This window comes from Schistocerca nitens, chromosome 7 (assembly GCF_023898315.1).
Source record: "Schistocerca nitens isolate TAMUIC-IGC-003100 chromosome 7, iqSchNite1.1, whole genome shotgun sequence".
Taxonomy (NCBI): domain Eukaryota; kingdom Metazoa; phylum Arthropoda; class Insecta; order Orthoptera; family Acrididae; genus Schistocerca; species Schistocerca nitens.
Window position 1 is genome coordinate 113,566,049 of NC_064620.1, and position 14,762 is coordinate 113,580,810.

At 40.2% G+C, this 14,762-nt stretch overlaps 1 protein-coding gene and 1 long non-coding RNA gene across 2 annotated transcripts in view; both read left to right on the top strand.

Annotated features, from left to right (window-relative positions):
- The window catches only part of LOC126195492 (ornithine decarboxylase 2-like), a 488,128-nt gene that overhangs the window by 109,979 nt on the left and 363,387 nt on the right, over window positions 1-14,762 (top strand). The gene's annotated exons all lie outside the window — the stretch shown is intronic.
- Window positions 10,511-14,762, top strand: part of LOC126194682 (uncharacterized) — a 75,052-nt gene continuing 70,800 nt past the window's right edge. The window contains exon 1 of the long non-coding RNA XR_007538495.1: window positions 10,511-10,644. This is a non-coding gene — a long non-coding RNA (uncharacterized LOC126194682). The remainder of the gene's footprint in view (window positions 10,645-14,762) is intronic.

The following is a 14,762-nucleotide window of genomic DNA, read 5'->3' on the forward strand; positions in this document are numbered from 1 at the left end:
TACATATGAAGATAGTCTCCGACATGCTCATGTGTTCATTGAATAAACTGAGTAAAGCCTCAAGAATCTTCAAATTCTGTAGATATTGCCCAGTATTAGATATTAGGTTCTAATGAACGACTGAGGCTGATTATGTCTTAATTCTCTGTTGAGGACGAGGTAATTCGAGGTTTAGAACAAACTAGGGAAGTACTAAGTAAGGAGAACAGGAGCACCGCATCTGATACAAAAAAATATACCGACATTTGCTTTAGGCGATTTAGGAAACTCATGGAAAACCTTATTCCTAATTACCAGACGGGTACATTAAACGTCTGCTCCCTGACCTGAGTTCAGTGTCTTATCTGTAACACCTATTCGCTGCATATTGAAGTTTTATAGAAATTAATATGTAAATATAGAAAAAGACGGCAAGTGCTGAGCATTGCCGAAACTTTAGTTTAGTAAGTCATGGTTGCAAAATGCTGACACGAAGTATTTGCAGATTAGTGGAAAAACTGGTAGAAGCCCACCTTGGTGGAGACATATCTTGACCCCACGACATATCTTAAACGATAGATTGAAGAAGGGAAACTCTCCTTTACAGTATTTGTACATTTAGAGAAAGCTTTTGAAAATGGCGACTGAATTCTATTCTCTGAAATTCTGATGGTAGCAGCGAGTGATTACTAACAACTTGTACAGAAATCCTACTGCATTTATAAGAGTCTAAGGATATGAAAGGCGCAACCCCTCCCGCCAGAGGTTCGAGTCCTGCCTCGGACATGAGTGTGTGTTGTCCTTAGCATAAGTTAGTTTTAGTAGTGTGTAAGTCTATGGACCGACAACCTCAGCCGTTTGGTCCGTTAGGAATTCACACCCAAGTGAACATTTGATATGAAAGGGAATCAGTAGTTGAGTAGGGAGTGAGACATGGTTGTAGCTTATCCTCAGTATTATTCAGTCAGAAGATTGAGCAAGCAATAAAGGAAGCCAATAAGAAACTCCAAATGAGGATTGAAATTCCTGGAGAAGAAATAAAAAGTTTGAGGTTCGATGATGACAGTGTAGTTCTATAAAAGAGGGCAAAAGGCTTGTAATAGCAGTTGAATGGAATAGATAGTGTCGTGGAAAAAGAGTGTACACTGAGTTGACGAAAGTAATGGGATACTTCCTAATATCGTGCAGGACCTCCTTTTGCCCGCCGAAGTGCAGCGAGTCGACGTGGCATGGACTCCACAAGTAGTTGGAAGTCCTCTGCAGAAGTATTGAGGAATGCTGCCTCTATAGTCGTCCTTAATTGCAAAAGTGTTGCCAGTGTAGGATTTTGTACACGAACTGACCTCTCGATTATGTACCACAAATATTTGATTGGTGGCTGAATCAATTACTCAAATTATCCAGATCGGTCTTCAAGCCAGTCGCAAACAATTGTGGCCAGGTGACATGGTGCATTGTCATCCACAAAAATTTCGTCGCTGAACGGCAGCAAATGGTCTCCAAGTAGCCGAAAACAACTATTTTCAGTAAGATGAACCATAGGACCCAATTTTTTCCATGTAAACAAAACTCACACCATTATTGGGTCACCACTAGTTTGCACAGTGCATTGTTGCCAACTTGGGTCCTTGGCATATTGGGGTGTAAACCACACTTGAACCCTACCATCGGCTCTTACAAACTGAAATCGTGACTCATCTGGCCAGGCCACAGTTTTCTGGTCATCTAGGGTCCAACTGATATAGCCATGGGCCTATGGCAGGATGTCGTGCTGTTAGCAGTGGCACTCGTATCGGTCGTGGCTGCCGTAGTCCATTAACGCCAAATTTTGCCACACTGTCCTAACGGGTACGTCTGTCGTACGTTCCACTTTGACTTCTAAGATTATTTCAGGAAGTGTTGCTTGTCTGTTATCACTGACAACTCTTACGCAAATGCAGCCGCTCTCGGTTGTTAAGTGAATTCCATCGACCTCTACATTGTCCATCGTGTGAGATAAGAGGTAATGCCTGAAATTTGAGATTCTCCCTCTTGACACTGTGGATGGTGGAATACTGAATTCTGAAATGGAATGTTTCATGCGTCCAGCTCCAACCTCCATTCCAAGATCAAAGTCTGTTATTTCCTGTAGTGCAGCCATAATCAGGTCTGAAACCTTTTCACATGGCTCTCCAGAGTACAAATGACAGCTATGACAATGCACTGCCGTTGTGTACCTTATGTATGTGATACTACCACCATCTGTATATGTGCATACCGCTATCCCAAATCTTTGGTCACCTCTGTATAACACGAATATCAGGAAAAGTAAATCAAGAGTAATGGAATGTAATATAATTAAATCAGGACCAACTAAGGGCGTTAGATTAACAGTATATAAAATACAGACTTGCAATAGCGAGAGAATTTATTAACATGTAATATAAATTTAAACGTTAGGTAGTCTTTTCTGAAGGTATTGGTCTGTAGGGTTGCCTTTTACGGGTGAACAGTTCAGACAAGAAGAGGATAGAAGCTTTTGGAATGTGATGCTACAGAGCTGAAGAATGGATGGGTAGATAGGGGCTACTAGCGATGAGGCACTGGATCGAACTAGGTGAAAAGGAATTTCTAGCACGATTGCACCAAATGAAGACATCGATTTAGAGAACACACTCTGAGTTGTCAGGGAATACTGAATTTGGGAATAGTTGTGTGTGTGTGTGTGGGAGGGGGGGGGGTAGGGGTAGAAATTGTAGTGGGGACACCAAAATCGCATTAAGCAGATTTAAATGAATGTGAGATGCCGAAGTTGTGCACAGAAGAAGAGTCCTGCACATTGTATTACAATACCTTACATTTATACTTGTTCCATAGATCATGAATACGACTCTTCGTAATGATGTGGAACATGTCACTTTAACATCAGTTTTCTTTACTATTTTACGTTTACTACTTCATATCGAAAAATTCGCCTATTGAGTAGAAGATTTGTCATTCAGACATTCTTTTAGCTTGTTTTTAAATGTTGGTTGGCTATCTGTCAGACTTTTAATGCTATTTGGCACACGACCAAAGATTTTTGTGGCCGCATAATTCACCCCTTTCTGTGCCAAAGTCGATATAATCCAGAATTTTGAAGATCATCCTTTCTTCTAATGTTGTAGCTAAGCACTTCGCTATTATTTTTGAACTGGGATGGGTTATTAATAACAAATTTCATAAGTGACTATATGCATTATGAATATCACGAGTTCCTTAGATAAATGTCTGCAAGATGATCTTGGGTGGGCTCCAGCTATTATTCAGTTTATGGGCTTTTGTGCAATGGTTACTTTTCTCTTAGTGATGAATTACCCCAAAATATGATGCCATATGAATGCGGTGAATGAAAATAGGCATAGTAGGCCAATTTACTGGTATGTTTATCACCATAAAGTGCAAAAACTCTAATAGCAGAAGTAGCTGAACCTAACAGTTGCTTGACGTATTTCAATCTCTGTCTTCCTCTACAGTTTTTGCCCTCTACAGCTCCCTCTAGTACCATGGAAGTCATTCCCTCATGTCTTAGCTGATGTCCTATCATCCTGTCCCTTCTCCTTATCAGTGTTTTCCAAATATTCCTTTCCTCTCCAATTCTGCGTAGAACCTCCTCATTCCTTACCTTATCAGTCCACCTAATTTTCAACATTCGTCTATAGCACCACATCTCAAATGCTTCGATTCTCTTCTGTTCCGGTTTTCTTACAGTCCATGTTTCACTACCATACAATGCTGTACTCCAAACGTACATCCTCAGAAATTTCTTCCTCAAAGTAAGGCCGGTATTTGATATTAGTAGACTTCTCTTGGCCAGAAATGCCTTTTTTGGCATAGTGAGTCTGCTTTTGATGTCCTCCTTGCTCCGTCCGTCATTGGTTATTTTACTGCCTAGGTAGCAGAATTCCTCAGCTTCATTGACTTCGTGACCATCAATCCTGATGTTAAGTTTCTCGCTGTTCTCATTCCTACTACTTCTCATTACCTTCGTCTTTCTCCGATTTACTCTCAAACCATACTGTGTACTCATTAGACTGTTCATTCCGTTCAGCAGATCATTTAATTCTTCTTCACTTTCACTCAGGATAGCAATGTCATCAGCGAATCGTATCATTGATATCCTCTCACCTTGTATTTTAATTCCACTCCTGAACCTTTCTTTTATTTCCATCATTGCTTCCTCGATGTACAGATTGAAGAGTAGGGGCGAAAGGCTACAGCCTTGTCTTACATCCTTCTTAATACGAGCACTTCGTTCTTGATCGTCCACTCTTATTATTCCCTCTTGGTTGTTGTACACATTGTATATGACCCGTCTCTCCCTATAGCTTACCCCTACTTTTTTCAGAATCTCGAACAGCTTGCACCATTTTATATTGTCGAACGCTTTTTCCAGGTCGACAAATCCTATGAAAGTGTCCTGATTTTTCTTTAGCCTTGCTTCCATTATCAGCCGTAACGTCAGAATTGCCTCTCTCGTCCCTTTACTTTTCCTAAAGCCAAAATGATCGTCACCTAGCGCATTCTCAATTTTCTTTTCCATTCTTCTGTATATTATTCTTGTAAGCAGCTTCGATGCATGAGCTGTTAAGCTGATTGTGCGATAATTCTCGCACTTGTCAGCTCTTGCCGTCTTCGGAATTGTGTGGATGATGCTTTTCCGAAAGTCAGATGGTATGTCGCCAGACTCATATATTCTACACACCAACGTGAATAGTCGTTTTTTTGCCACTTCCCCCAATGATTTTAGAAATTCTGATGGAATGTTATCTATCCCTTCTGCCTTATTTGACCGTATGTCCTCCAAAGCTCTTTTAAATTCCGATTCTAATACTGGATCCCCTATCTCTTCTAATTCGACTTCTGTTCCTTCTTCTATCACATCAGACAAATCTTCACCCTCATAGAGACTTTCAATGTATTCTTTCCACCTATCTGCTCTCTCCTCTGCATTTAACAATGGAATTCCCGTTGCACTCTTAATGTTACCACCGTTGCTTTTAATATCACCAAAAGTTGTTTTGACTTTCCTGTATGCTGAGTCTGTCCTTCCGACAATCATATCTATTTCGATGTCTTCACATTTTTCCTGCAGCCATTTCGTCTTAGCTTCCCTGCACTTCCTATTTATTTCATTCCTTAGCGGCTTGTATTTCTGTATTCCTGATTTTCCCGGAATATGTTTGTACTTCCTCCTTTCATCAATCAACTGAAGTATTTCTTCTGTTACCCATGGTTTCTTCGCAGCTACCTTCTTTGTACCTATGTTTTCCTTCCCAACTTCTGTGATGGCCCTTTTAAGAGATGTCCATTCCTCTTCAACTGTACTGCCTATTGCGCTATTCCTTATTGCTGTATCTATAGCGTTAGAGAACTTCAAACGTATCTCGTCATTCCTTAGTACTTCCGTATCCCACTTCTTTGCGTATTGATTCTTCCTGACTAATGTCTTGAACTTCAGCCTACTCTTCATCACTACTATATTGTGATCTGAGTCTATATCTGCTCCTGGGTACGCCTTACAATCCAGTATCTGATTTCGGAATCTCTGTCTGACCATGATGTAATCTAATTGAAATCTTCCCGTATCTCCCGGCCTTTTCCAAGTATACCCCCTCCTCTTGTGATTCTTGAACAGGTTATTCGCTATTACTAGCTGAAACTTGTTACAGAACTCAATTAGTCTTTCTCCTCTTTCATTCCTTGTCCCAAGCCCATATTCTCCTGTAACCTTTTCTTCTACTCCTTCCCCTCCAACTGCATTCCAGTCGCCCATGACTATTAGATTTTCGTCCCCCTTTACATACTGCATTACCCTTTCAATATCCTCATACACTCTCTCTATCTGTTCATCTTCAGCTTGCGACGTCGGCATGTATACCTGAACTATCGTTGTCGGTGTTGGTCTGCTGTCGATTCTGATTAGAACAACCCGGTCACTGAACTGTTCACAGTAACATACCCTCTGCCCTACCTTCCTATTCATAACGAATCCTACACCTGTTATACCATTTTCTGCTGCTGTTGATATTACCCGATACTCATCTGACCAGAAATCCTTGTATTCCTTCCCCTTCACTTCACTGACCCCTACTATATCTAGATTGAGCCTTTGCATTTTCCTTTTCAGATTTTCTAGTTTCCCTACCGCGTTCAAGCTTCTGACATTCCACGCCCCGACTCGTAGAACGTTATCCTTTCGTTGATTATTCAATCTTTTTCTCATGGTAACCTCCCCCTTGGAAGTCCCCTCCCGGAGATCCGAATGGGGGACTATTCCGGAATCTTTTGCCAATGGAGAGATCATAATGACACTTCTTCAATTACAGGCCACATGTCCTGTGGATACACGTTACGTGTCTTTAATGCAGTGGTTTCCATTGCCTTCTGCATCCTCATGTCGTTGATCATTGCTGATTCTTCTGCCTTTAGGGGCAATTTCCCACCCCTAGGACAAGAGAGTGCCCTGAACCTCTATCCGCTCCTCCGCCCTCCTTGACAAGGCTGACTTCTTATGCCGGAAGTCTTCGGCCGCCAATGCTGATTATTATCAAAATTTAGGCAGTGGCGGGGATCGAACCTGGGACCGAAGACGTTTTGATTATGAATCAAAGACGCTACCCCTAGACCACGGGATCTATCCTTATCAATGCACATACCCAGAAATTTTCAGTATTCTGCCTTAGCAACAGAGTTCTGTTCATATTCTATATTAATCAATGGCGTTATGCCATTTACTGTACAGAATTGTGTATACTGTGCTTTCACAAAATTTAGTGAGAGTTCTTTTGCAGAGAAGCACTTAATACTTATTTTCAATTTGCTCAGCTGATGCTCGTTTATTGGGTTTGATTACTCTACTTGTAACATCAGCACAAATAACTAGCTTTGCGTTTTCATAAACATAGAATGGCAAGTCATTAATATATAATAAGAACAATAAGGGACCCTAGACTGAACTCTGTGGGACACCATTCTTGATACATCCCCAGTTAGAGGACTCTTAATTTCAACCTTCTGCATTCTTCCATTTAAGTATGAATTAAACCATTTGTGCACTGTCCCACTCATACCACAACACTTAAGCTTATCTAGAAAAATTTCATGATTCACCTGGTCAAACGTCTCTGAGGGATCACAAAATATCACAATGGATGATGTTTGCTTATTCAAAGAATTTAATATTTGATCAGTGGAAGCATATATAGCGTTTCCTGTTGAAAAGCGTTTCTAAAAACCAAACTGAAATTTTTTTAGTACTTCATTCTTACAAATATATGATGCTACTCTTGAATACATTACTTTTTCAAAAATTTTGGGCAAAGCTGTCAGAAGTGAGATTGTGCAGTAGTTGTTAGCATCAGACCTATCCTCTTTTTTATGCAATGGTTTAACAGTAGCATATTTCAGTCTATCTGGAAAAATGTGCTGTTTCAGTGAGCTGATAGGTACATGGCTGAGAATCCTACTTATCTGCTGGGAGCAATCTTTTAGTAATCTGTTGGAAATGCCATCAATTCTATGTGAGCATTTACCTTTGAGTGAATTTATTATTTTCCTAATTTCAGTAGGAGATGTAGGTTACATTTAAATTTTATCGAATTCCATATGTTTGCCTCTTCCATATACTGCCTTGGATTTTTTAATGAATAGCTGAATGCTATTTTCTCTACAGTACTTAAAAAGCGATTATTAAAAATATCTTCTACATCTGATTTTTTGTTCACAAACTTTTCATTGAGGCTGATAGAAATACATAGAAATTCAGTCTTTCTATGCTCCTGGTTCCCTGTTTCCCTTTCAACAATATTCCAAATTGTTTCAATTTTGTTGTCGTGTGTGCTAAACTAAGATATAATGCACATAACTTTTCTTAATACAGTGCAGTAGTTTTTATATTGTTTCACTGTTTCTGGATCATCACTCCTCCTACCTATAAGATACATTTCTCTTTTCTGTTTACAAGATATTTTTATTCCTTTAGTAAGTCATGGGTTTTTAGAGGGTTTCTTAGAATTATATTTCACTGTTTTCTTAGGAAAACTGTTTTCAAATATACTTACGAAGGTATCATGAAATAAGTTAAATTTTACATTAGCATCAGATTCCCTGTACACATCATATCAGTCTAACTGCTGCAAGCTTAATCTACAGTTTTCAGTTGTTAAATCGTTAACTGAAGGCATCATTTTGGAGGACCATTTTGCCTTACTGTATGGAGCTGTGTCATATACTATAACTAGCTGTGCACAGTGATCAGACAGACCATTCTTAACAGGAAAAGTTTTTATTTGATAAGTGTATCTTGGTCTGTTGTTGTTGTGGTCTTCAGTCCAGAGAGTGGTTTGATGCAGCTCTCCATGCTACTCTATCCTGTGCAAGCTTCTTCATCTCCCAGTATCTACTGCAACCTACATCATTCTGAATCTGCTTCTTGTATTTGTCTCTTGGTCTCCCTCTACGATTTTTACCACCCACGCTGCCCTCCAATACTAAATTGGTGATCCCTTGATGCCTCAGAACATGTCCTACCAACCAATCCCTTCTTCTAGTCAAGTTGTGCCACAAACTTCTCTTCTCCCCAATCCTCTTCAACACCTCCTCATTTGCTATGTGATCTACCCATCTAATCATCAGCACTCTTCTGTAGCACCACATTTCGAAAGCTTCTATTCTCTTCTTGTCTAAACTATTTATCGTCCACGTTTCACTTCCATACATGGCTACACTCCATACAAATACTTTCAGAAACGACTTCCTGACGCTTAAATCTATACATGATGTTAACAAATTTCTCTTGTTCAGAAACGCTTTCCTTGCCATTGCCAGTCTACATCCTATATCCTCTATAATTCGACCATCATCAGTTATTTTGCTCCCCAAATAGCAAAACTCATTTACTACGTTAAGCGTCTCATTTCCTAACCTAATTCCCGCAGCATCACCCGATTTAATTCGACTACATTCCATTATCCTCGTTTTGCTTTTGTTGATGTTCATCTTACATCCTCCTTTCAAGACACTGTCCATTCCGTTCAGGTGCTCTTCCAGGTCCTTTACTATCTCTGACAGAATTACAATGTCATCGGCGAACCTCAAAGTTTTTATTTCTTCTCCATGGATTTTAATTCCTACTCCGAACTTTTCTTTTGTTTCCTTTACTGCTTGCTCAATACACAGATTGAATAACATCGGGGATAGGCTACACCTCTGTCTCACTCCCTTCCCAACCACTGCTTCCCTTTCATGCACCTCGACTCTTATAACTGCCACTGGTTTCTGTACAAATTGTAAATAGCCTTTCGCTCCCTGTATTTTACCCCTGCCACCTTTAGAATTTGAAAGAGAATATTCCAATCAACATCGTCAAAACTTTCTTCAAGTCTACAATTGCTAGATACATAGGTTTGCCTTTCCTTAATCTATTTTCTAAGATAAGTCGTAGGGTCAGTACTGCCTCACGTGTTCCAATATTTCTACGGAATCCAAACTGATCTTACCCGAGGTCGGCTTCTACCAGTTTTTTCATTCGTCTGTAAAGAATTCGTGTTAGTGTTTTGCAACCGTGGCTTATTAAACTGATAGTTCGGTAATTTTCACATCTGTCAACAGCTGCTTTCTTTGGGATTGGGATTATTATATTATTCTTAGTCTATAAAAACATTATCTATGAGTTTGCTGCTTTTCTGAACCATCCGAGTAGGAAAATCAGTAACTGATGTCAAATTGAATGAACCACGTAATACTTCAAGTTCAAGCTTTTAACGGACTCTTTCAGGAAATCTGTATTAAATTCCCCACAAACAATAATTTGCTTCCCTCTCTCTGGCAGACAGCACAACAAACAATCCAAGTTTTTCAAAAATAGTTGCAAATTTCCCAGTGGGGACCTATACATGGCTGTAACTGTAAAAGTACCATTATTTAGTTCAAGCTCACACACACGTGTTTCTATATGTTGCTCTACACAAAAATTTTTAGTTTCTATGTTTCTCACACATATATGGAAACTCCTCCTCTCTCGATATTGTCCCTACTTACATATGCTGAAAGCTTATATCCACGAACGGGCAGAACCACATAAAACAGACTTGGCACTGAAGATCACAACCAGAACAATTCCAGATTTTCAACATTGCAAGCAATTTATAGTGCACATGTCTGTTTCTTTTGAATCGTTTCTTTGTTTAGTTGTACTTTAGGGGACTTGTTGTATGACTTGACAAGTAGGGATCAATACGAAATAACTAGTGGCACTTGAAACGTTCTGCAGCCTTTCTGGAACTGACACTATCACTAATGACAGCGAAATTATGTTTCCTCGTCGCCAAGTTCTGAGGACTCAGCCGGTTTTACACGTGTTTTTGCTGACCTCGTTGCTGGCGTCAGATTAGATAGCCAACGGGAGAGAGGAAATTGCTTACCGACAGCTATTAGCCGAACTTTCGACGCTCGGTCACGTTCCCCCAGTGGTGACTTCGGTAGTGAGGTCTCTTTTGGAAGAGTAAACATCAGGAGAGGCACATCGCAGATGGCCTGCTGGTGAAAGCCGTCACACTTCAAGTGGGCGAACACCTTCGATATTACAGAGGTCGGTTTACTTCAGCAACAAGCTTAACGGAAGACGATTGGTATCTGCTTCGCCAGGTTAGTAAATAGTTAAGTATACGATCTAATAGACGTCCACAAATGCTGGCAGGGCTAAGGGTTCAAACAACGCTTGGGGCACCGAGATGGGAGAAGCGCTAGAGGTGTCTAAATGCAACGTGTACAGGGGGTAGCATAATTCGCAGCGAAAGCTAACACAGGTGAAAGTATACTACAGTAGGAGGAAAAACTTCCCATTATACAAGGATGTATGATTAAATGATGATGGCGTCCTCTTGGGTAAAATTTTCCGGAGGTAAAATAGTCCCCCATTCGGATCTCCGGGCGGGGACTACTCAAGAGGACGTCGTTATCAGGAGAAAGAAAACTGGCGTTCTACGGATCGGAGCGTGGAATGTCAGATCCCTTAATCGAGCAGGTAGGTTAGAAAAGTTAAAAAGGGAAATGGATAGGTTAAAGTTAGATACAGTGGGTATTAGTGAAGTTCGGTGGCAGGAGGAACAAGACTTTTGGTCAGGTGAATACAGGGTTATAAATACAAAATCAAATAGGGGTAATGCACGAGTAGGTTTAATAATGAATTAAAAAATAGGAGTACGGGTAAGCTACTACAAACAGCATAGTGAACGCATTATTGTGGACAAGATAGACACGAAGACCACGCCTTCTACAGTAGTAGAAGTTTATGTGCCAACTAGCTCTGCAGATGACGAAGAAATTGATGAAATGTATGATGTGATAAAAGAAATTACTCAGGTAGTGAAGAGAGACGAAAATTTAATAGTCATGGATGACTGGAATTCAAGAGTAGCAAAAGGGAGAGAAGTAAACATAGTAGGTGAATATGGATTGGTGCTAAGAAATGAAAGAGGAAGCCGCCTGGTAGAATTTTGCACATAGCATAACTTAATCATAGCTAACACTTGGTTCAAGAATCATGAAAGAATGTTGTATACATGGAAGAACCCTGGAGATACTAGAAGATATCAGATAGATTATATAATGGTAAGACAGAGATTTAGGAACCAGGTTTTAAATTGTAGGACATTTCCAGGGGCAGATGTGGACTCTGACCACAATGTATTGGTTATGAACTGTAGATTAAAACTGAAGAAACTGCAAAAAGGTGGGAATTTAAGGAGATGGGACCTGGATAAACTGACTAAATCGGAGGTTGCATAGGGTTTCAGGGAGAGCATATGGGAACAATTGACAGGAATGGGGGACGAAATACATTAGAAGAAGAATGGGTAGCTTTCAGGGATGAAATAGTGAAGGCAGCAGAGGATCAAATAGGTAAAAAGACGAGGGCTAGTCGAAACCCTTGGGTAACAGAAGAAATATTGAATTTAATTGATGAAAGGAGAAAATATAAGAATGCAGTAATAGAAGCAGGCAAAAAGGAATACAAACGTCTCAAAAATGAGATCGACAGGAAGTGCAAAATGGCTAAGCAGGGATGGCTAGAGGACAAATGTAAGGATGTAGAGGCTTATCTCACTAGGGGTAAGATAGATACTGCCTACAGTAAAATTAAAGAGACCTTTGGAGAACAGAGAACCACTTGCATGAATATCAAAAGCTCAGATGGAAACCCAGTTCTAAGCAAAGAAGGGAAAGCAGAAAGGAGGAAGGAGTATATAGAGGGTGTATACAAGGGCGATGTACTTCAAGACCATATTATGGAAATGGAAGAGGATATAGATGAAGATGAAATGGGAGATACGATACTGCGTGAAGAGTTTGACAGAGCACTGAAAGACCTGAGTCGAAACAAGGCCCCGGAGTAGACAACATTCCATTAGAACTACTGACAGCCTTGGGAGAGCCAGTCCTGACAAAACTCTACCATCTGGTGAGCAAGTTCTATGAGACAGGCGAAATACCCTCAGACTTCAAGAAAAATATGATAATTCCAATCCCAAAGAAAGCAGGTGTTGACAGATGTGAAAATTACCGAACTATCAGTTTAATAAGTCACAGCTGCAAAATACTAACGCGAATTCTTTACAGACGAATGGAAAAATTGATAGAAGACGACCTCGGGGAAGATCTGTTTGGATTCCGTAGAAATGTTGGAAGACGTGAGGCAATACTGACCCTACGACTTATCTTAGAAGAAAGAATAAGGAAAGGCAAACCTACGTTTCTAGCATTTGTAGACTTAGAGAAAGCTTTTGACTATGTTGATTGGAATACTCTCTTTCCAGTTCTGAAGGTGGCAGGGGTAAAATACAGGGAGCGAAAGGCTATTTACAATTTGTACAGAAACCAGATGGCAATTATAAGATTCGAGGAGTATGAATGGGAAGCAGTGGTTGGGAAGGGAGCGAGATAGGGTTGTAGCCTATCCCCGATGTTATTCAATCTGTGTATTGAGCAAGCAGTAAAGGAAACAAAAGAAAAGTTCGGATCAGGAATTAAAATCCATGGAGAAGAAATAAAAACTTTGAGGTTCGCCGATGACATTGTAATTCTGTCAGAGACAGCAAAGGACTTGGAAGAGCAGTTGAACGGAATGGACAGTGTCTTGAAAGGAGGGTATAAGATGAACATCAACAAAAGCAAAACGAGGATAATGGAATGTAGTCGAATTAAGTCGGGTGATGCTGAGGGAATTAGATTAGGAAATGAGACCCTTAAAGTAGTAAAGGAGTTTTGCTATTTGAGGAGCAAAATAACTGATGATGGTCGAAGTAGAGAGGATATAAAATGTAGACTGGCAATGGGAAGGAAAGCGTTTCTGAAGAAGAAAAATTTGTTAACATCGAGTATAGATTTAAATGTCAGGAAGTCGTTTCTGAAAGTATTTGTATGGAGTGTAGCCATGTATGGAAGTGAAACGTGGACGATAAATAGTTTAGACAAGAAGAGAATAGAAGCTTTCGAATTGTGGTGCTACAGAAGAATGCTGAAGATTAGATGGGTAGATCACATAACTAATGAGGAGGTATTGAATAGAATTGGCGAGAAGAGGAGCTTGTGGCAGAACTTGACTAGAAGAAGGGATTGGTTGGTAGGACATGTTCTGCGACATCAAGGGATCACCAATTTAGTATTGGATGTCAGCGTGGAGGGTAAAAATCGTAGAGGGAGACCAAGAGATGAGTACACTAAGCAGATTCAGAAGGATATAGGCTGCCGTAGGTACTGGGAGATGAAGAAGCTTGCGCGGGATAGAGTAGCATGGAGAGCTGCATCAAACCAGTCTCAGAACTGAAGAACACAACAACAACAACATACAAGGATGGTTACGAATCACCACTGACTTCAGTATGAAAGATTGTCCAAGATAGTATAAATGTACTGATAACGTAAACTTTTTGATTAAGTTCCCATGTAACTGGGCTCAGATTTCACCCAAGGCCTACCTTAGCAAGAAATTCAATACTACTTTGGCACATTACATGTTGCAGTTTACTGTACATCGTACCTGTTAAAGTCGCACTTGTATTTAATTACCACACTCGTTTCTGCAGCGAGTTACGAATCCAGTCAAACACCACAGGATGACCCCCATAAATAGTGAAAAGACTGTATAACTTACTTCAATACACATAGCCGTGATCGGATTTAAGTTGTTCCTTTTTATTTTTGGATGAACGCTTTCGATCTCCTAAGACATCATCTTCAGAGCTTACATGCTTTGACGACCATGTAACCGTTGGCGTGGAGCAGTTCCATCTGTGGAGGCGTGGAGAATACTGCTGCAACGTTCTCCACACGTGCACGTGTGGAACTGTTCCACGCCAACGGTTCCTACGGTCATCAAGGATTATAAAATTTAAAGATGATCTCTTAGAAGATCGAAACCGATCACCTAAAAATAAAAATAAACAAATTAAATGCGATCACGACTGTGTGCATTGAAATAAGTTATAAGGAGCGCTGTTTTTCTTGGAATGATGTTCCAAAAAATTGTCCGACTGTATACGCCGCTGCTCCTATTGTTCTAAAGTGACAACGAGAGCGCTGTATTCTTAAGTACTGAGATGACCCCGACAAAAAAAGCTAGAGGACCTTATAATCGAAGGCTGCGCACGCCTGTACCTCTTCGGCCATATTAGCTCATTAGATGTCGACTTTATTAGCAGCAAAATGTATCTGTGCCCCATCATGGGTTTACCACATTCCATAACGTCGCTCAAGGTGAGATA